Source organism: Mobula hypostoma, chromosome 3 (assembly GCF_963921235.1).
Source record: "Mobula hypostoma chromosome 3, sMobHyp1.1, whole genome shotgun sequence".
Classification (NCBI taxonomy): Eukaryota; Metazoa; Chordata; class Chondrichthyes; order Myliobatiformes; family Myliobatidae; genus Mobula; species Mobula hypostoma.
In genome coordinates, this window is record NC_086099.1 from 228,770,051 (window position 1) to 228,793,102 (window position 23,052).

Sequence of the window (23,052 nt, forward strand, 5' to 3'; positions counted from 1 at the left end):
ACCAATGTGTACTCAGAGCATCCATTATCAAGGAGCCCACCATCCAGGCCATGCTCTCTTCTTGCTGCTGCAATCAAGGAGGAGATACAGGAGCCTCAGTACTCACATCTCCAGGGTCAAGAACAGTTATTGTCCCTCAACCATTAGGCTCTCGAACCAGAGGAGATGACTTCACTCAACTTCACTCGCCCCATCACTGAACTGTTTCCACAACCTATGGACCCCAAGCCAGGCAGCATCTATGGAAAAGAGTATATAGTCGATGGTTTGGGCTGAGACCCTTCATCAGGACGTCCTATGGACGCTTTTTCTCATGTTTTCGATATTTATTGCTATTTATTTATTATTACTTTTTTTTCCTTTGTATTTGCATAGTTTGCTGTCTTTTGCACTTTGTCTGTCCAGTTGGATGCGGTCTTTCATTGATTCCATTGTGTTTCTTATATTTACTGTGAATACTCACAAGAAAACAAATTGCAATATCTAGTGACATATATGTACTTTGATAACAAATCTACAAATCTACTTTGAACGTTGACCTTGTCCACTTTCAGTGAACTATCAGGATCCCACTCTATCTTAATACTGCTAAGGGGTCAACCATTAAGTGAACACCTTTTCCTTTCATTTCACCCTCCCAAAGTGCAACACCTCACACTTACCCAGATTAAAATCCATCTGCCACGTCTCTGCCCATATCTGTAACCGATTCAAATCCCACTATATCATTTACACTATCCACAACTACACCAATCTTTGTGTCATCTGCAAAATGAAAGAACCTCAAGGGTAATTCAAATTGAAAATGAAAACTGAAAACAGAGGGGACATAAATAGAAGTAGAATGTGAGAGCACTTCAGGACGTCACCGCACCGCTCTGGTTCGGCTGTCAGTAAACTCTGAACTGCGCAGGAAATCACCGCACCGCTCTGGTTCGGCTGTCAGTAAACTCTGAACTGTGCGGGAAGTCAGGAGATCAGGCGATCAGGCAGCATAAGGCATTGGCTGCCCTTTTGTCTCCACAGATGCAGCCTGACCCATTGAGTTCCTCCAGTGCCTTGTGTGTTGCTCCAGATTCCTGCCTCCTGTGTCTCATCGAACACAGAATAGTACAGCACAGGGAAAGGTCCTTTGGCCCACAATGTTGTGCCAAACCAGTTAAATTAGTAATCAAATGGCTAATTAAACTAATCTCTTCTGCCAACAGAATGTCCATATCCTTCCATTTCCCTTATACTCGTATGCCTATCTAAATGTCTTTTAATAGTCCCTTATGTTTCTATCTCTACCACCACCCCGGTAATGCATTCCAGACACCCACCACTCTCTGTGTAAAAAAAAATACCCCTCACATCTCTTTTGAAATGACCCCCTCTCCCCTTAAATGCATGCCCTCTGCATTAGATATTTTCACCCTGGGAAAAAGGATACTGTCTGTCTACTCTATCTATACTTCTCATAATCTTATAACCCTCGATCAGATCTCCCCTCAGCCTCCCAGGTCAGGAATGCAGAGAACAGTACAGTATGGGTGAGTATAACATCGTGGGTGCTTACTGCAGTGCACTGGAGACATACCTGTGCTTTCCAGATCAGGCAGGTCTTCAGCGGGAGACCTGAGGATATGGAAAGAACTGTCAAAGGAAGCCATAGTGGCAGGCACAATCACAATGTTTAAAAGGTTAAGAATCTATGATCGTGAATATACCTGAATCTGTGGAATTCATTTCCACAGACGGCTGTGGAGGCCAAATCATTGGATATATTTAAAGTGGACATTGCTAGGTTCTGGACAAGTCAGGGTGTAAAAGGTTATGGAGAGAAGGCAGGAGATGAGGTTGAGAGGTGTAATAGATCAGCCATGGCGGAATGGCAGGGCAGACCTGATGGGCCAAAAGTCCTACAAAAATTAGTGGATGCGGCCTCGTCCATCATGGGGAAAACCCTGCCAACCATTGAGCCCATTGCAGAGCTGTCACAGGAAAGCAGCATCCATCATCAGGGACCCCAACACTCAGTTCATGCTCTCTTCTCGCTGCTGCCATCAGGAGGAAGGTACAAGGGCTTCAGGACCCACACCACCAGGTTCAGGAACTTCATTTAACTCCACTTCCCCATCATTGAAATGTTCCCACAACCTATGGACTTGCTTTCAAGGACTCTTCATCTCATGTTCTCAATATTTATTGCTTGTATATTATTATTTCTTTCCTTTTGTATTTGCACAGCTTGCTGTCTCTTGCACACTGGTTGAATGGGTGCAGTATTTCATTGATTCTATTATGGCTATTATTCTATTAGGGATATATTGAGTATGCCCACAAGAAAATTAATCTCCGGGTTGTACATGGTGACATGATGTACTTTGATAATAAGTTTACTTTGAACGTTGAATGACCTGCTCCTGTCTTATGCTTTCAAGATTAGTTTTATTTGTCACGTGTACATTGAAACAGAGTGAAATGCATTTTTGTCAATGACCAACACAGTCCGAGGATGTGCTGGGGACAGCCTATAAGTGTTGCCACACAAGTGTTCCACAATTACTAACCCGCTCATCTTTGGAATGTGGGAGGCAACCAGAGCACCCGGAGAAAACTCTCACAGTCACTGGGTGAATATATGGACTTCCCACAGACAGTGGCAGGAATTGAACTCTGATCAGTGGTGCTGTAAGGCGGCGTGCTAATCGCCATGCTACAGTGACACCCCTCGTGATTTTATACACCTCAGTGAGGTTACCTGGCTCTGTCTGTACATTACCAATGAGGTCATTATAAATCACAGTAAGGCAGATCGCAACACCTCATAAGGAACCCATCACTGCACCCACAGACTTTAGATACTATGCTCAGTGGTGGGAAGGGGAGAGCATCAGTGCCATGGCCAGTAAAAGAGGGCATCAGCACAGAAGGGCACAGCAGAGACAGAGGTGGCAGAGGCACCAACAGTTGGCACGACTACACAAGACACATCAGATGTGATTCAGGTTGTAGCCCTCAGGAAGACCTTCCAGCCCGACCCTACACATGGGTGTTGGTGAAACGGTCGAGAAACTGACCAAGGTGGTCTGACACATCGTGGAATATCACCAGCCTGAGTTAGTGTACAGTATTAGCATTAACAAACAACACAAATATTAGGGGAAACCACATTCTTTGTGAGTTTATTATTCACTAGGTTTCAGTTTCCAGTATTTTCTAGCTGCTCTCTCTAGACACAGCTTCTATCCTGCTGTTATCAGAATAGTGAATCAGCCTTTACATGAAGAAGCTGTCCCAGATGTCCCGTTGAAATCTCTTGCTTCTGATCTTATTCCACTGCCACCACGTTTTTAGTGACCTCTCCCTCAGAAAATGACTAGGTGCTTTCACTTTGTCCATAACCCTCAGCCTAGTATCCTTTATCAGGTCACTCCTCAACCTCTGATAATCCAGGGATTAAAGACCGAGTTTACAAAACCTTTCTTTTTAATTCAGGCTTCCAAGTCCAGGCGGCATCCTTGTTAACCTTTTCTACACTCTTTCTAGTTTAATAACATCTTTCCTTTAATAGGGTGACCAGACTTGTACTCAGTAGTCCAAATATGGTCCCACCAACATCCCAGATACCCAGTACTCCAAGTGTGACCCTGCCAACATCCCAGACAAACGCAACACAACTTCCCAACACCCACGCACACACATTGATAGACCATAGACATAGGAGTAGAATTAGGCCATTTGTCCCATCAATTTTGATCTGCCATTCCATCATGGCTGATTTATTATCCTTCTCAACCCCATTCTCCTGCCTTCTCTCTGTTACATTTGATGTCCTTACTAATCAAGAACCTGTCAACCTCAGCTTTAAGTATATTCAATGACTTGGCCTCTACAGTTGTCTGTGGAAATGAATTCTGCAGATTCACGACCCTCTAGTGGAAGAAATCCCTCCTTATCTCTGCTCTGTTCAGCTCAGCTCAGCTCAAGAACCTATGTCTGAAGCCTAAAGCCTGTGCGCCCTACCCTCCAGGCATATCAGATATTGTGCTGGATAAAAGTGACTGACGGGAAAAGGGAGAGTGGTTGTTTACAAATCAGACCAGTGATTACACTGCACACACGTGCCCAGCTTTCCAGCTGTATCATAATAATAGTGAAATGTGAACCTGCTCACCCTGCAGCATTCACAGTTTCCATGGGAAGGAGGCTGTGCCTCATCCAATGCTCAGCCCACAACTGTTTACAGTTTATACTGTAACGTGGAGACCATAAGATATAGGAGCGGAATTTGGCCATTTGGCCCATCAAATTTGTTGTGTCAATCCATCATTGCAGATTTATTATGCCTCTCAACACTATTCTCTTGCCTTCTCCCTGTAACCTTTGATTCCCATTCTAACAGGCCTATCAAACTCTGCTTTAAATTATCCAATGATTTGACCTCCACAATTGTCTGTGGCAACAAATTCCACAGATTCACCACCCTCTGGCTAATGAGGAAGGAAGAGTAAGGTATCTAAGTTTGCCAATTCTCAGATTCAGTTTCATTGATTTATCATGTATACATTGAAACGCACAGTGAAATGTCACAAACAAAGGATGTGCTGGGGGCAGCCCACAAGTGTTGCCACACATTCCACTGGCAATATAGCACGTCTAGAATGTTTAACAGAACACAAGCATCAACTACAAGACAATAACAGAACAAAACAACAGCAAAACGCTGCCCCTCTCCCACCCTCACAAACAGACACATCCCCCACATACACTCACAGATACACACACACACACAAATATAGACACACACCCCATATATACACACCCACAGAAACATACCCCACCCACACAGACACATACCTCAACACACATATGCACACGTGCACACACACCCACACAAACATACACACACATGTACAGACCGGCTGCCTCCAGCCCTTGGCTCCACACTCTTAGACATGGGGTCTCCAGCCTCCAGTCCCTTGGCCGGACTGGAAGATTCTGGAAAGGCGTATTGCAATGGGTTCCTCAGTACCACTGTGGTCAGAGAAACGTTATCACAGCTCGGAGGGCTGTGAGTTCAGAGTTCTGGGCCGGCACCGTCTGCAAGGAGTACGTTCTCCCTGTGAACAGCTTGAGTTTCCTCCGGGTGCTCTGGTTTCCTCCCAAAGTCCAAAGATGTACCAGTTAGTAGGTTAATTGGTCATCGTAAATCATTCTGTGATTGAGGACCACCCCGTTGGCCAGACTGACCATGGATGTTGCACCCTAGCTATCTATGTGATAGGCAAACCAGCACGACATGAAGAACAGGCTGTCACACACTCAGCAGGCTCCCCTTTTCCACACAGCTGATGAACCAAAAGGAACTACAGACATAGAAATATAGAAACATAGAAAATAGATGCAGGAGTAGGCCATTCGGCCCTTCGAGCCTGCATCGCCATTCAGTATGATCATGGCTGATCATCCAACTCAGAACACTGTACCAGCCTTCCCTCCATACCCCCTGATCCCTTCAGCCACAAGGGCCATATCTAACTCCCTCTTAAATATAGCCAATGAACTGGCCTCAACTGTTTCCTGTGGCAGAGAATTCCACAGATTCACCACTCTCTGTGTGAAGAAGTTTATCCTCATCTCGGTCCTAAAAGGCTTCCCCTTTATCCTCAAACTGTGACCCCTCGTTCTGGACTTCCCCAACATCGGGAACAATCTTCCTGCATCTAGCCTGTCCAATCCCTTTAAGATTTTATACATTTCAATCAGATCCCCCTTAATCTTCTAAATTCCAACCACTATAAGCCTAGTTCATCCAGTCTTTCATCATATGAAAGTCCTGCCATCCCAGGAATCAATCTGGTGAACCTTCTTTGTACTCCCTCTATGGCAAGGATGTCTTTCCTCAGATTAGGGGACCAAAACTGCACACAATACTCCAGGTGTGGTCTCACCAAGGCCTTGTACAAATGCAGTAGTACCTCCCTGCTCCTGTACTCGAATCTTCTTGCTATAAATGCCAGCATACCATTCGCCTTTTTCACCACCTGCTGTACCTGCATGCCCACTTTCAATGACTGGTGTATAATGACACCCAGGTCTCGTTGCACCTCCCCTTTTCCTAATCGGCCACCATTCAGATAATAATCTGTTTTCCTGTTTTTGCCACCAAAGTGGATAACTTCACATTTATCCACATTAATTTGCATCTGCCATGAATTTGCCCACTCACCTAACCTATCCAAGTCACCCTGCATCCTCTTAGCATCCTCCTCACAACTAACACTGCCGCCCAGCATCGTGTCATCCGCAAACTTGGAGACGCTGCATTTAATTCCCTCATCCAAGTCATTAATATATATTGTAAACAACTGGGGTCCCAGCACTGAGCCTTGCGGTACCCCACTAGTCACTGCCTGCCATTCTGAAAAGGTCCCATTTATTCCCACTCTTTGCTTCCTGTCTGCCAACCAATTCTCTATCCACATCAATACCTTACCCCCAATACCGTGTGCTTTAAGTTTGCACACTAATCTCCTGTGTGGGACCTTGTCAAAAGCCTTTTGAAAATCCAAATATACCACATCCACTGGTTCTCCCCTATCCACTCTACTAGTTACATCCTCAAAAAATTCTATGAGATTCGTCAGACATGATTTTCCTTTCACAAATCCATGCTGACTTTGTCCAATGATTTCACTGCTTTCCAAATGTGCTGTTATCACATCTTTGATAACTGACTCTAGCAGTTTCCCCACCACCGATGTTAGGCTAACCAGTCTATAATTCCCTGGTTTCTCTCTCTCTCCTTTTTTAAAAAGTGGGGTTACATTAGCCACCCTCCAATCCTCAGGAACTAGTCCAGAATCTAAAGAGTTTTGAAAAATTATCACTAATGCATCCACTATTTCTTGGGCTACTTCCTTAAGCATTCTGGGATGCAGACCATCTGGCCCTGGGGATTTATCTGCCTTTAATCCCTTCAATTTACCTAACACCACTTCCCTACTAACATGTATTTCCCTCAGTTCCTCCATCTCACTGGGCCCTCTGTCCCCTACTATTTCCAGAAGATTACTTATGTCCTCCTTGGTGAAGACAGAACCAAAGTAATTACTCAATTGGTCTGACATGTCCTTGCTTCCCATAATCAATTCACCTGTTTCTGTCTGTAGGGGACCTACATTTGCCTTAACCAATCTTTTCCTTTTCACATATCTATAAAAGCTTTTACAGTCAGTTTTTATGTTCCCTGCCAGTTTTCTCTCATAATCTTTTTTCCCCTTCCTAATTAAGCCCTTTGTCCTCCTCTGCTCAACTCTGAATTTCTCCCAGTCCTCAGGTGAGCCACTTTTTCTGGCTAATTTGTATGTTTCTTCTTTGGAATTGATACTATCCCTAATTTCCCTTGTCAGCCACGGGTGCACTACCTTCCTTCAACCGTCAACCCTTTAAGTGTCATTTGCCAGTCTATCTTAGCTACTTCATGTCTCATACCTTCAAAGTTACCCTTCTTTAAGTTCAGAACCTTTGTTTCTGAATTAACTATGTCACTCTCCATCTTAATGAAGAATTCCACCATATTATGGTCACTCTTACCCAAGGGGCCTCTCACGACAAGATTGCTAATTAACCCTTCCTCATTGCTCAATACCCAGTCTAGAATAGCCTGCTCTCTAGTTGGTTCCTCGACATGTTGGTTCAAAAAACCATCCCACATACATTCCAAGAAATCTTCTTCCTCAGCACCCTTACCAATTGATTCACCCAATCTATATGTAGATTGAAGTCACCCATTATAACTGCTGTTCCTTTATTGCACACATTTCTAATTTCCTGTTTAATCCCCAACCTCACTATTACTGTTAGGTGGGCTGTACACAACTCCCACCAGCGTCTTCTGCCCCTTAGTGTTATGCAGCTCTACCCATATCGATTCCACATCCTCCCGGCTTATGTCCGATACAATTTGGCACCAGCGGTGTCTCAAGGGTTGCCAGTCAGCGTAGAACTCAACGTAGGACTGCTTTAGGGACTGCAACTCGGGATTTTTCCCTCGAGATTTACTCACGAAGCCTTCCCCATGACTGGGTACAGCTGCAAGGAAGTGGAGGTTTGAGATGACAGTTTTCCTTCTCCCAGATGAGCTGCCAACCACAGCTGATGCACCCCATCTGCTCAAAGCGACTGTTTTTAAGGTGCAGTAACCTGCCTTTGCCCCTTCTCCTGTCAGTAGAAATGATTCCTCTGGGCTTAGTAGCTAAGCCACACGTGAAGGCAAGGAGCTGGACTTTGTCGTCAGAGGCTATTTGAGACACACGACATTAACAGGTAGCGGAAGCTTATCCACATTATCCCCTCCTGGCTATGACAATCTTAAGGAACCCTCCTGTGATTAGGCTAGCGTTAAACAGACGGGTTGCCGAGGGGTGCAGCTTCTTGCGCTGGAGGGCCTGTTCTGTGCTGCATCTCTAAATAGTAAAAATAAATACAATAATGATGATACGTACTGTGATTCAGCAACAGAAGGTACATAGGTTGAGTGAGTGGACACGTCAAATAGACATTTCTGTAGGAAAATGTCTTATCAGTTCAAAAAACACAAGGTAGATCTGGAGTTTACAAAAATGCCGAAAGTGGACAGCTGCTTTTTCATCCCCAGGGAAGAAATGTTGAAAACTAGAGGATGTGCATTTAATGTGAGAGGGGGCAAATTTAAAAGATATGTGTGCATTTGTTTTATTTTTACACAGAGTGGTAGGTGTCAGGACTGCACTCCCTTGGCGGATACAGATATGACAGAGGTGTTTGAGGGGCTTTTAGACAGGCACATGAATATGCGGAAAATGAAGGCATATGGACCATATGCAGGCAGAAGGGTTTAGTTTAATTTGCTACCATCCCTAGCAGCCAGTTCTGGGCTGAAGGGCCTGTTGCAGTGTTGTATAACCCTAGGAATGATGCAGTTTAAAGAGGAGGTGGGTGAACAACATCTCTGAGGCGCTATCCTGGGCCTAACATATTGATGCAATTACAAAGACAGTGGCTATATTTCACTAACAGTTTGAGGAGATTCGATATGTCATCTAAGGCTCTCAAATTTCCACAGATGTACCGTGGAGAGCATGTGGGTTGCATCACCGTCTGGTATGGAGGGGCCACTGCACAGGATCAGAAAAGACTGTGGAAATTTGTAACTCAGCCAGCTCCATTTTGGACACTAACTTCTCCAGCATTGCAGACACCTTCAAAAGCTGATGCCTCAAAAAGGTGGCATCCATCATTAAGGACCCCCTTCAACAAATTTCACAACCTGTGCAAGTGATACTAAACCCGGTTCTGAATGTTTGGGAAATGGAGGAATGGTTCTAGGTTAGATCAGCCATATTGTGGGGCAGCTGTCAGGGATAGAGTGCCTCCGTTTTCCCCATTAACCTATGCCTCTTTAAAAGCTGCTTTTGGCTACATCTCGGTATCTCTCAGCTCAGCACCAAATATTGGCTGACCAATTTGAAATCAGTCTGTCCACCCAGTCCCCCTCCCTTGAAGCTTATAGGGGATATGAACTCATAAGGTGAATGCACACAGTCTTGCGCATCTAGATAGCTAGGACTCAATACCGATAAGTCAACCCCGACCAATGGAAGCCTCATAGTAATGTTTTAAATCAAATTCCTTTGCTTTCAAACTACTAGTTCTGGGCTTAAAGACTGTGTTCCCCAAATTCTGGCAATATGTGGATTTCAAAACCAGGGGAGACAACACACTGGACTTGGTCTATACCAACACACCACAGGCATACAAAGCAGCCCCCTGCCCCCATCTTGGCCACTCTGACCACATATCTGTCATGTTAACACCAGCATATAAACCACTGTTTAAAGGTGTGAGAGCAGAGAAAAGCGAGATAAGGGTCTGGCCAAAAGGAGCAGCCTCAGCACTACAAGACTGTTTTTTGCACACAGACTGGGACATATTCAAAACAGCAGCCTCCTATGACGACATCAAGGGGTATGTGGAGGTTGTAATCAACTACATAGCCAAATGCACGGAGGATGTCACTGTGATGAAAACCTTCACCGCACGTGGTTATAAAAAGCCATGGATGACAACAGCGGTGCGTTCACTACTGAAGGCCCGTGACACAGCCTACAGATCGGGGGACAGGAGTGCGCTTCGCTCAGCCAGGTCTGCACTTTCACTAGGGATCAGGAAAGCGAAAAGGGCTTACGCGGGCAAAATACATGGACACTTCTGTGACACAGGTGACACCAGACGGATGTGGCAGGGAATTAAAGCTCTGATAGACTACAAGATCAGGCAGAAAACTGATGACAGCGACGCCTCTCTACCAGACAGGCTTAACAATTTCTCTGCCCGCTTCGAAGCATCAAACACTACAGCAAGGGGGAGAGCCAGTCCCTTTTTACCATCTGACCAGCCGGCTCCAATCATTGATCCAGAGCAAACACGGAGGACCCTTGCCAGGGTCAACCCACGAAAAGCGAGAGGTCCCGACAACATCCCTGGACGTGTGCTCAAGGAATGTGCTGATGTATTAGCAGATGTCCTGACAGGCACTTTCAACATCTCCCTCAGTCAAGCTATTGTCCCCAGATGCTTCAAAACCTCCATAATCATCCCTGTAGCAAAGAAATCAGTTGTAGCCTGTCTGAATGATTACCGTCCCGTTGCCCTAACCCCCATAGTGATGAAATGTTTTGAACGGCTTGTCAAGCCTCATATCACAGCCAGCCTCCCCTCATCACTAGATCCTCTACAGTTTGCTTATCGTCCAAATCGCTCTACGGAGGATGCAATATCCACCACACTGCACACAGTTCGCTCTCACTTGGACAACAAAGACATTTTATGCCAGAATCCTGTACATTGATTTCATTTCAGCATTCAATACCGTCATCCCGCAGAGTCTAGTGGAGAAACTGTTGCTGCTTGGCCTTAGCACTGCCATGTGTCACTGGATTCTGGATTTCTTGACAGAGAGACCACAGTCAGTCCGTGTTGGCAGGAACATCTCTGACTCCATCACGCTGAGCACTGGATCCCCACAAGGCTGTGTGCTTAGCCCATTGCTGTTTACACTGATAACACGTGACTGTGCAGCCCGATTCAAGGAGAACCTGATCATTAAATTTGCAGACGATACCACAGTGGTGGGGCTCATCAGCAAAAATGATGAAACTATGTACAGGGAGGAGGTCAAACACCTAGAGAGCTGGTGCAGGGATAACAACTTGATGCTTAATGTCACCAAAACCAAGGAGATGATCGTCGATTTCAGACGGTCTCAGCATGAGCACACACCCCTCAGCATCAGCGGCTCCACAGTGGAGAGAGTGGAAAACATCAAGTTCCTTGGGGTGCAGGTCTCGGACAATCTCACCTGGTCCAGGAGCACCACTGGGATTGTGAAATGGGCCCAGCAGAGATTGCACTTTCTGAGGAAGCTTAAACAAGCATCACTCCCCCCTAACATCTTAACTACATTCTACAGAGGCGTGGTTGAGAGTGTGCTGACCTTTTGCATCACAACCTGGTACTCCAGCTGCAGTGCTGTTGACAAAAAAGCCTTGCAGAGGGTGGTTAGGGGAGCAGAGAAGGTTATTGGGGTCTCCCTACCTTCTGTCCAAGACCTCTTTCAGAGTCGATGCCTCCAGAAGACACAGTACATCATTAAAGACCCCTCACACCCTCTCCATGAACTGTTTGTTCTCCTGCCATCAGGCAAACGTTACAGGAGCATCAAAACTAAAACCACAAGGCTACTAAACAGCTTCCTCCCACAGGCAGTCAGACTGCTAAATAGCTGCTCTACCTGACTCTGCTTTGGACACCTTTAACTTGCACTGGACACTTACAAACCTGATATTAACTGACATGTGGCTGTTGTGTTTTACTATTTATTGTTATGTTTATTATTTAGTGTTGCATTTGTTATGTTATGATTGCACTGCCCCTGAGTAACGCTGTCTCATTCTGCCCTGCAGAGCTGATGTACGGTTAGAATGACATAGAAAATAGGTGCAGGAGTAGGCCATTCGGCCCTTCGAGCCTGCACCGCCATTTATTATGATCATGGCTGATCATCCAACTCAGAACCCCACCCCAGCCTTCCCTCCATACCCCCTGATCCCCGTAGCCACAAGGGCCATAAAGGACAATAAAGTTTTTTGAATTGAATTGAATACTAGTAAGCTATCACATGCCTTCGGTAGTGCCATCTTAAACCAGAAGAATCCACAGAAGAATTTGCCAAGAACAATCACGGTCATGGAAGACTATCTTTTGCACTTCTGATCAGATGCTAATTGCATTTCATTGGCTTTGTATCTGTACTCGGCACAATGACAATAAAGTTGAATCTAATCTAATCTAGATCGACTTTGTTATACAATGATGATCATCATCATACACCCCACCCGCCCTGGATATTCTCTCTTCTCCCCACCCCATCGAGCAGAAAAAGCAAAAGCCTGAAAGTACATACCACCAGGCTTAAGGACAGCTTCTACCCCGCTGGTATAAGACAAATAAGTGATTCCTTAGTACATTAAGATGGGGCTCTTGACCTCGTGACCTACCTCCTTATGTCTGTCCGCCTGCACTCTCTCTGTAGCTGGTACACTTCATTCTGCACTCAGTTATTGCTTTCCCTTGTACTTCCTCAATGCACTGTGTAATGATCTGATCTTATCAACAGTTTGCAAGACAAGCTTTTCACTGTACCTCCACATGTGACAATAATAAACCGATTCCATTGCTGCACTTGAGTGGTGACGTGCCTTCCTCCGGGTGAGCAAAGCTAACCCCAAGTGGCTGATTCAAGTTCACGTTCAAATTCAATCAACACACGTACACAGCTAAACGAAACAATGTTCCTCACGGACCAAGGTGCAAAACACAGTACATATATCACATACAGCATGTGAAACAACATTAACAGATAACAGAAATATTAAAAATACTCTGCAAATGTACAAAGTGCACATACAATATCTAGGTAAATATAGGTCAGGTCACTGGTCTGAGTGCTACTGGTACCATGTAACCCAGTACTACCTGTCTCATGGTCAGATGGCCAGCGACTAAACCGGCTCCCCCACCAGGCTTGCCTGCTGAGGAGGGTGCCTAGACACCCTGCAGGATGAAAAACAAGACTTGTCAAAGGGCAGATGAACCCTCTCGTAGGGTCAACGGCCATCTAGCAAACACGTGCCGTGAAGCACGGAAAGGCCATCCCTTGCATCGAAGCTTGGTCTGGCCATTCACTGCAACAGAACTTCCCCCAGCCGTCTTGGACCCCACCATGCCGCTGGATCTGGGAGGGGATGTCGAGAGGGTGGGTCTGGACCAGTGCAACCCCCTACTCACCTAAATCCACTCACGCACACGCTGTTCCTTTCTGAGGAGTGGGGTACCACCCCACTAAAAGGAACCATCATCATCCTATGGGATGGAGAGCCAGAAGAAGAAGAAGAAATATAGTACAGCATAATGCTACTGGCACTGTCATAAATAATGTAGGGATTAATAACGCATGCCCCTCACACTGTAGTCAGGGTATCAGAACACTGCAGCACCATGTTACCCCCTCATAGGGGGCCTGGCGCAAACCTGCTGTGTCAGTGCCCCTTCAGTCAGGATCCAGTGTGGCAGAGCCAAGGGAGAGCGGCACACTATGGCACAGCGCCGGGCTCACACATCAGAACAGTGAGGAGAAAGAGGCAGGGCAGAAAGTGCAACCAGCTGTTGGTGACGTGACCGCACACAAGGCGGAAGGTAGTTCAGAAGTACTAACAGAAACGGTCTCTGCGGCCCATCCCATAGAGCAGGCTCAGTGGAAAACCAACTGAGGCCAAGTGATCGGACGAAGCACAGCCACTGAAAAGATACTGAACAGTGTTATTTCTCATACGTACATCGAAACATGCACCAACGAGTACTGTGCTGGAGACAGTCCAAAAGTGTCACCATGCTTCCAGCACCAACAGCTTACTACCCCTGACCTGTACGTCTTTGCAATGTGGGAGGAAATCTGAGCACCCGGAGGAAACCCATGTGGTCACGGAGAGAATGTACAAACTCCTTCCAGACACAGGCAGTAATTGAACCCCAATCACTGGCACTGTAATGTTGTGCTAACCACTACCCTGCCATGCTGCACTCACATTTAAGGTGACAATTTTCCACACAGAGGTGTATGGAACAGACTGCCAGAGGAAGCTATAGAGATGATAATCACAAGGTTTAAAGGACATGGAAGGTGGATAGGAAAGGTTTAGAGACATGAGGGCCAAACCTGGATAAATGCAACACTGGGCATGTTTACAAGGAGCACGGTCACAGGAAAGCTGCATCCATCATTCAAGAACCCCCACCATCCAGGCCATGTCTACTTCTCACTGCTGCCATCTGTAATAAGGTGATGCAGGAGCCTCAGGACCCACACCACCACCAGGTTCAGGAACAGTTATTACCCCTCAGCCATCAGGCTCCTGAACCAGAGGGGATAACCACTCACACCAACACTGATCTGTTCCAAGTCTCTTCATCTCATGTTCTCAATATTTATTGCTTATTTTTTTTCTCTTTTGTATTTTTAACAGGTTGCTGTTTCTTGGACATTGGTTGTTTGTCCATCTTGTTGTGTGCCGACTTTCATTGATTCTGGTATTTACTGTGAATTCCCACAAGAAAATGAAGCTCTGTACAAACTTTAATAATAAACTTACTTTGAAGTTTGTACCTTGGTACCTGCTCAGGGTTGGCAGACCATTCACACCACTGTGCCCATTGCTGCTTATGTGGCTGAGGGGTAAATCATGCAACTAGAGAGAACGGTGCAAACCTTCATTGTCACTGCAAGGTAAGCAGGCGTGGGCCTGCTGGGCAGTGAGAGTCTCACTGTGTTACAGTGAACATTGCCGGATTCAGTCTGCTCACTGCAATGGACAGAGAACTTCTCCAAAGATCATCACCTTGTCGCGGTGGAAAGGCTTGTGAGTTGCTGAGATCCCGAGAGTGCTGCCGTCTGGAGCTGAGCTCTTGGTGGGGTCACACGTGGTGGTAAAGTCAAGGGGGAGGTTCCAGACAAACAGCGACCCAACCGAGACCTCAATGATAAAGCTGGCAGAAGGTAAAACCACATCACAACGACAGTGAAGGTGGAGGAAATCTGAGTATTGTCTTGTATTCCATGTCACTGGAACCTGACCCTGACTTGACCTGACCTGACCAGGACGGTGTAGTGGATGCCCATGCGTTATCCTCCCCACATTAAGCTCACACACGTGTTCTCCATTAAGTGAATAACTCCTGAGGAGAACATCATACTCAACTTGAGTGATCATACCACTCCTACCTCTACAGAGCTGAAGTCCCATCCACTGTGTCCGTCTCCCTCCACAGACGCTGCTTGACCTTCCGAGCACTGCCAAAACTGCAAAGCCCGTTTTAATTCCACTTCCCATTCCAATTCTGATTCTGATATGTCCATTTGCTCAGTCTGGTCACCTCACTACAGGAAGGATGTGGAAACCATAGAAAGGGTGCAGAGGAGATTTACAAGGATGTTGCCTGGATTGGGGAGCATGCCTTATGAGAATAGGTCGAGTGAACTTGGCCTTTTCTCCTTGGAGCAGTGGAGGATGAGAGGTGACCTGATAGAGGTGTACAAGATAATGAGAGGCATTGACTGTGTGGATAGTCAGAGGCTTTTCCCAGGGCTGAAATGGCTAGCACAAGAGGCCATAATTTTAAGGTGCTTGGAAGTGGGTACAGAGGAGATGTCAGGGATAAGTTTTTTTTACGCAGAGAGTGGTGAGTGCGTGGAATGGGCTGCTGGCAGCGGTGGTGGAGGTGGATATGATAGGGTCTTTTAAGAGACTCCCGGATGGCTACATGGAGCTTAGAAAAATAGAGGACTAGGGGTAAAGCCTAGGTAGCTCTAAGATAGGGACATGTTCGGCACAGCTTTGTTGGCCAAAGGGCCTGTATGGTGCTGTATGTTCTCTATGTGTCTATGTTTCCTCCACTGTCAGGATAAGACCACATTTAGGTTGGAGGAACAACATCTTATATTCCATTTGGGTAGCCTCCAACCTGATGGCATGAACATCGATTTCTCAAACTTCCAAATAATGCCTCCACCACCCCCCACCCCTTCACCATTCAAATTAGATTAGATTCAGCTTTATTGTCATTGTGCCAAGTGCAGATACAAAGCCAATGAAATGCAGTTAGCATCTAACCAGAAATGCAAATAGTGCTACTTACAAAATAAATGATCAGCCATGATCACAGTGAATGGTGGTGCTGGCTCGAAGGGCTGAATGGCCTACTCCTGCACCTATTGTCTATTGTCTATAACTGCGAATAAAACGTAAGTGCTACAGCACACAAATATAAAAGTACTGAGACAGTACAATACGGGTGCAATACTGCTTAGCGCTGTGATATGAGGTTCAGCAGGGTCACAGCCTCAAGGAGGAAGCTCTTCCTGTGCCTGCTGGTGCAGGAGCGGAGGTTCCTGTAGCGCCTAACGGATGGGAGGAGAGTAAAAAGTCCATGGTTAGGGTGAGATGCATCCTTGATAATGCTTTTCGCCCCGCCCAGGCAGCGTTTATGTTAGGTGTTCTCAGTAGTGGGCAACTGGGTGCCGATAATCCACTGGGCAGTTTTCACCACACGCTGGAGTGCTCTGCGGTCCGATACGGGGTTCCCATCCTCCTTCCCTTTCTCACGTTATCCCCTTGCCCGCCCATTGTCTCCCCCGGTGCTCCTCCCACCCCCCCCTTCTTCTTTCATCCATGGCCTTCTGGCTCTTTCACCAATCAACTTCCTCACTCTCCATTTCATCCCTCCCCCTCTAAGTTCCACCTATCGCCTGGCGTTTCTCTCACCCCCCCCCCACCTTTCAAATCTACTCCTCAGCATTTTTTCTCCAGTCCTGCCGAAGGGTTTCAGCCCGATATATAGAGTGCACTTTTTTCCATAGACGCTGCCTGACCTGCTGAGCTCCTGTGTGTGTGTTGCTCGGATTTCCAGCGTCTGCAGATTCTCTCTGGTTTGTGAGTTTCTAACTAGTGTCAGTCATGTACATCTGAGCGGCTGCTAGATGCTGCACTATACTCGCAGTGAATACATGGTCACAGGGAGATCACACAAGCTCCTTACAGACAACGGTGGGAATTGAACCTCCATTCTGCAATGGCTGGCAGTGATGTGAAAGATGGAGTGACATTATTATAAGCTTTCTTGTCAGTTGTGTTGTCATTCTACCATACATGAATACAACCAAGTGAAGCGATGGGGCCGATCTGCAAGACACCGAACTAACAGTCACACAGAGCAAGGCACATACAGCACATATAAAATAGCAGTAAACACACAGACAACACAAAAAGCCACTCAGGGACTTGGGCTATGTTATACATGTGCTGTAAGTCAATGGTGCATGGCTGTCGTCAGCAAGAACAAGCCCTCAGCAGACCACAAATGAATGCAGGAACGTACACAATCCAGTTTGTCTTATACCAAGTGAACACGGGAAGGTAGCACTGATGAAAGGGGCCAGTCACAACCCAGCACACACCCCAGCACTCCCACACCCCCTCTGACGTCTCCCCTCCTGGACTACCGTAACAGGCAATGAAGCCGAGTCCTCGCTACAACCGAGGCTCGCAGCTCCCCCCCACCATCGGTCTCACCAATAAACCAGTGAAGCAGACTTGCAGTACTTTACTGTGTTTAAGCTGAGTTACAGCTTCCTTCTGTCCTGATGCTACAAAGAGACTGGATGATCTATAAAGAAGCCTGTTCCTTAACCAAAGTAGATTATTATGGTTTAATTTCAATTCTGTCTGTTGAAAATTTGTCAGGTTGTGTGCGTATGCAACTGATCTTCGGACTCATCTAAAACATGACGGAATTGTTGATGTACAATTATCTGGTAAGGTTAAGGAGATGATTTCTTCTCATTGTGACAAAGATCACTGGTACTAATTAATCAATAACTGAGACTTGGGAATAAATCCTTCAAAAGACAATGCCTTAAAAAGGCGGCATCCATCATTAAGGGTCCCCATCACCCAGGACATGCCCTCTTCCCATTGCTACCATCAAGGGGGAGGTACAAGAGCTGACACATACTCAACGTTTCAGAAATAGCTTCTTCCCCTCTGCCATCAGATTTCTGAATGGACACTGAACCCATGAACACTGCCTCACTATTTTTTAGTCATAGTCATACTTTATTGATCCCGGGGGAAATTGGTTTTCGTTACAGTTGCACCATAAATTTCTTTCTCTTTTTGCACTACTTGCTTAATTTAATTTTCTTTTTTTATACATACCTATTGTAATTAATAGTTATTACTAACTATTCCAATGTTCTGCTGCTGCAAAACATTTCAGTGATCTTAATTCAGATTCTGATAATAAAGCTGAACATACATCCCTCAAAGTTGCCATGCAAGTCAATAGGGTGGTTAAGAAGGTACATGGTGTGTTGGCCTTCATTAGCCAAGGGATTGACGAGGTAATTTTGCAGCTCTGTAAAACTGGTTGGACCACTTTTGGAATATTGTGTTCTGGTTGCCTCATTATAGGGAGGATGTGGAAGCTTTAGATGGGGTGCAGAGGGAGATTTACCAGGATGCTCCCTGGATTAGAGAGCGTGTCATTTGAGGATAGGTTGAGCGAGCCAGGACTTTCCTTTTGGAGAGGAGGATGATGAGAGGTGAATGATAGAGCTGTAGAAGATGAAAGAGTGGACAGCCAGAGACTACTTCCCAGGGTGGAAGCGGCTAATACCAAAGGGCATAATTTTGCAATTGGATGGAAATATAGGGAGGATATCAGAGATAGTGTTTTTTTTTTACACAGAGAACAGTAGGTAGGTATGTGTGTGAAATGCCCTGCCAGGGGTGGTGTTAGAAGCAGATACTTTAAAGACATTTAAGAGGCACTTAGATAGGCACATGATTGATAGAAAAATGGAGAGCTATGTAGAAGGAAAGGGTTACGTTGATCTTAGAGAAGGTGAAATGGTCATCAGAACATTGGGGGTTGAAGGGCCTGTACTGGAATCTCAAGGTAATACTTGGTGACACATACCTACTTTGATAATAAATTTACCTTGAGTTTTAATGGTGCTGCTCTGTTATGTGACTGACAACCATTAGCAGCCTGAAAACACAAGGAGGTATTGTGAGGAGATAACAGCAATCACCACTAGAAAGTTGAGGCTTTGGGGAGGATGCAGAAGAGGTTCACCAGGATTGCCTAGATTAGAGGGCATGTGCTACAATGAGAGATTACATAAACTTGGGTTGCTCTATCCACAGTGGTAGGAGCTGTGGGAGATCTGATCGAGGTTTATAGGATTAGTCATAGTCATACTTTATTGATCCCGAGGGAAACTGATTATGGGAAGCACAGAAGGGCCTGTTCCTATGCTGTACTGTTCTATGTTCTAAAGCGGCAGCCAGTCTCTTCCTCATGAGTCAAGCCCCTACACAAGAGAGTAACTGAGAGCAGCCGGAGTAAACCGGTATGACCCACTCCTGCAGACGGGCAGCAGGATGATGTAACAATCATGCCTGATGTAGGCCACTGGTCAGCAGGACCTCACAATGCACTGCTTCACTAGAGCGAAGTGAGGCTGCTGGGCAGAAGGAGAGCAGCTCAGCGATGAGACGGCAAGGTCGCAGCCCCTGTAGCAGGAGGAAGAAAACGCCACAAAGACGGCGCAAGCACAAGACCAAACCAGCGCAGCTATGCGTCAAGAGGAACCGGCGCCCCAAGTTCAAGGCCAATCGGATGACCTGCTACCGGCCCACCAGACAGAAGAGGAGAGCCGGGAAGAGGAGAGCCAGGAAGAGAGCCGCTCCACAGTCACCCGAGATCTACGTGCTATACTGTAAGGAGAGGCCCCCAAAGAAGAGCATCTTCTCAAATCTAAAGTGCTAGGCTAGTCTGGGCTGCCCTCTCTGCATCTCCACGACCATGTTCTGACTTGCTGGCAATAAAAGTTGTTCAGTGGCAAGCATCTCTCTTGTTGTTCCATTTATTGACTGTATCCTCAGGGACAAGTTACTGGGCTTTGGGAGGTTGATGGAGGCCATTTCGACCAGTGAATCAATCCCACTTCCCTGCCCGCCAACCCCACCCCAGCTTTCCTTCCAGCCACCTATGTCAGGGACAGTTTACAGGATGAATTAACCTCTAACCAGGACTTGCAGCTAATCAGTCCCTACAATTCCATTCGACAGCGTTAGAGGGTGTTTTGAGCTACAACAGACTAGGAACATTGGCCCACAAAGAGTCATAGAGTACTACAGTACAGGAAAAAGTCCATGCCAAACTGTTAATTTGCCTAGTCCCTCCATATACCTATCTAAACTTCTCATAATGTTGAAAGCAAACCTTTTTTTACTTGTAAACGCAAAATAATCTGCAGATGCTGGGGTCAAAGCAATACCCACAATACACTGGAGGAGCTCAGCAGGTCGGGCAGCATCTGTGGAAAAGATCTGTCAACGTTTCGGGCCGGAACCCTTCGTCAGGTTCCTGCTGAGTTCCTCCAGTATATTGTGTGTGTTGTTTGTGTAATGCCTGGTTCACATCTTTACTGTTATGCTGTAGGTATTTCATTTAGCAGCTCTGTAAGAGCTGTTTGTTCTGCTTTCAGCCTGTTTGGGTTACTGTTGAAGATAAGGGATGATGTGGAATGTGTGCCAGCCTATTAGCGGGAGGGACAATAAGGTTGGTCTTGAGCTTTTCTTCGAGAGGAGATGAAGGGAGAAGGCAGTGGGGAGAACTGGTCGTAGCATACGAGCAGTGGGAGACCCATTTGTTTGAGTTGGATTGCGAGCGACGTTTGGAAGGTGGTGTGAGAAGCCACTCTGACCAGGGCCCAGCGTGTGAGTGACAGGGAAGTTCAAAATGAGCTCCAGCTTGTGCACATTTCACTGTTTAATTGGAATGGGCCCTTCTCTTTTTGTTATTCTTTACTAACTCTTCAGTTAAGATTCATAAATATAATTCCTTTAATTGCATGCAGTCTACTGTCTGTCATTTTGAGGCATTAATTTGTAACAGGGTAGCAAATATCACAGCATCCACACAAACTGAGGTTAGGGGTGGGATCCAGCGCACCTCAATCTCACCAGTTTGACAGGGACGGAGGTTGTCTTCCCTAGACTCACACAGCCAAGGAAACCAAGTTGTTTCACTTGGATTTCCAGCATCTGCAGATTTTTCTCTTGTTTGTGACTGGAAGGATGGGGCTGACATGGATATGGGCTGAATGCAGGCTAGTTGAGTGGCATCAGCCGAACTACTAATATCCACGCTGCACTGCTCTAGAACCCCATCTGTACCATTTCAATCCCAAATGTCAGCTGTCCATTTCCCTCCATGGATGCAGCTCAACCTGAGTTCCCCCAGTGTCTTGTTCTACCAGAATACAGCGTCTGCAGTTCCCCATGTCTCCAGCAAATAAAATCATAACGTACACACCTTGCCTTCTAACTGAACTCTGAATTCTTCATTTATAACACAGTATCTGTACTGATTTCAACTCATACAGGAGTCAGCCAAACTTCGAAGGTATTTATCAGGAGTGATGTGTATGGATTGTCAACGACCTCTCCCAACCCTCCCACAATCACTTTGACACACCATCATCAGGCAGGAGGTTCCATAGCATTAGGACAAGGATTGATAGGATGGGAAACAACTTCCTCCCCAAGCCACGAAACTACTGAACACCCTGCCACCACCCAGGTCTCATCACATGCCAAGCAGCAGTAGCATTATAGTGTTTACTTTTTAATTTTTGTCATAACTGCACCTTAATTATGTGTTCATTTATTTGTAGTAGTATCACTTTGTGTTTTATGTGAGTTATGTGTGCTGGATGAACATTGATCGTTGGGTGGTATACAGGTGTACAGTTGAATGACAATAAACAGAACTTGAACTTGATAGTGACCAACTTCGCCATCTCATTAAGAAATCTTTTCACTACTGACTCCAAAATTGGCTTAGTGATAAGAGGCAGACGCAAAGGATTGGTGCATGTCTAAAGATTAGCTTTATTTGTATTAAATACCTATTACGTGTACAGTGAAATGTGTCATTTCTGTCAATGACCAACACAGCCTGAGGATGTGCTGGTGGCAGCCACAAGGGTCGCCGTGCTTCTGGCGTCAACATAGCATGCCCACAATTTACTAATCCTAACATGTAAGTCATTGGACTGTGGGAAGAAAACAGAGGAACCTGGAGGAAACCGGTGTGGGCAGTGGGAAAACGTACAAACTCCTTACAGATAGAGGCAGCATTTGAACCCAGGTCACTGGTACTGTCGAGTGTTAAGCTAACCACCACGCTACCGTGTCTGACTGGAAATGTGCAACAAAGGGTGTACTGCATGTAAAGCGAGTATGAAAGTGATGTGGTTAGTAATTGACAGAGTCATCAAAGAATGTTTTCCAAGGATAGAGAAGGACAGAATCAGAATCAGGCTTATTATCACTGGCATGTGTAGTGAAATTTGTTAACTTAGCAGCAGCAGTAGTTCAATGTAATACATAACATAGAAGAAAAAAATAAAAAGAAATCCTAAGTAAATTACTGTACATGTATATTGAACAGATTAAAAATTGTGCAAAAACAGAAATAATGTATACTAAAAAAGTGAGGTAGTGTTCACGAGTTCAATGTCCATTTAGGATTCAGTTGGCAGAGGGGAAGAAGCTGTTCCTGAATCACTGAGTGTGTGTCCTCAGGCTTCTGTATCTCCTACCTGATGGTAATAGTGAGAAAAGGGCATGCCCTGGGTGCTGGAGGTCCTTAACAATGGACACTGCCTCTCTGAGACACCGCTCCTTGAAGATGTCCTGGGTACTTTATAGGCTAGTACCCAAGATAGAGCTGACTAAATTTACAACCTTCTGCAGCTTCTTTTGGTCCTGTGCAGTAGCCCCTCCATACCAGACAGTGATGCAGCCTGTCAGAGTGTTCTCCACAGTACATCTATAG

The 23,052-nt window shown here is 45.8% G+C and overlaps 1 protein-coding gene across 5 annotated transcripts in view; it reads right to left on the bottom strand.

Moving 5' to 3' along the window:
• The window catches only part of ppp1r16a (protein phosphatase 1, regulatory subunit 16A), a 128,828-nt gene that overhangs the window by 87,662 nt on the left and 18,114 nt on the right, over positions 1-23,052 (bottom strand). Inside the window, exon 2 of one of the 5 annotated variants that reach the window (XM_063044693.1) lies at positions 1,580-1,617. The exons of 3 other annotated variants lie outside the window; for them this stretch is intronic. The gene's annotated coding sequence lies outside the window, so the exon portion shown is untranslated. Of the gene's footprint in view, positions 1-106; positions 233-1,579; positions 1,618-23,052 lie in introns of those variants that run through there. One more of the 5 variants, XM_063044695.1, reaches the window with a different exon arrangement.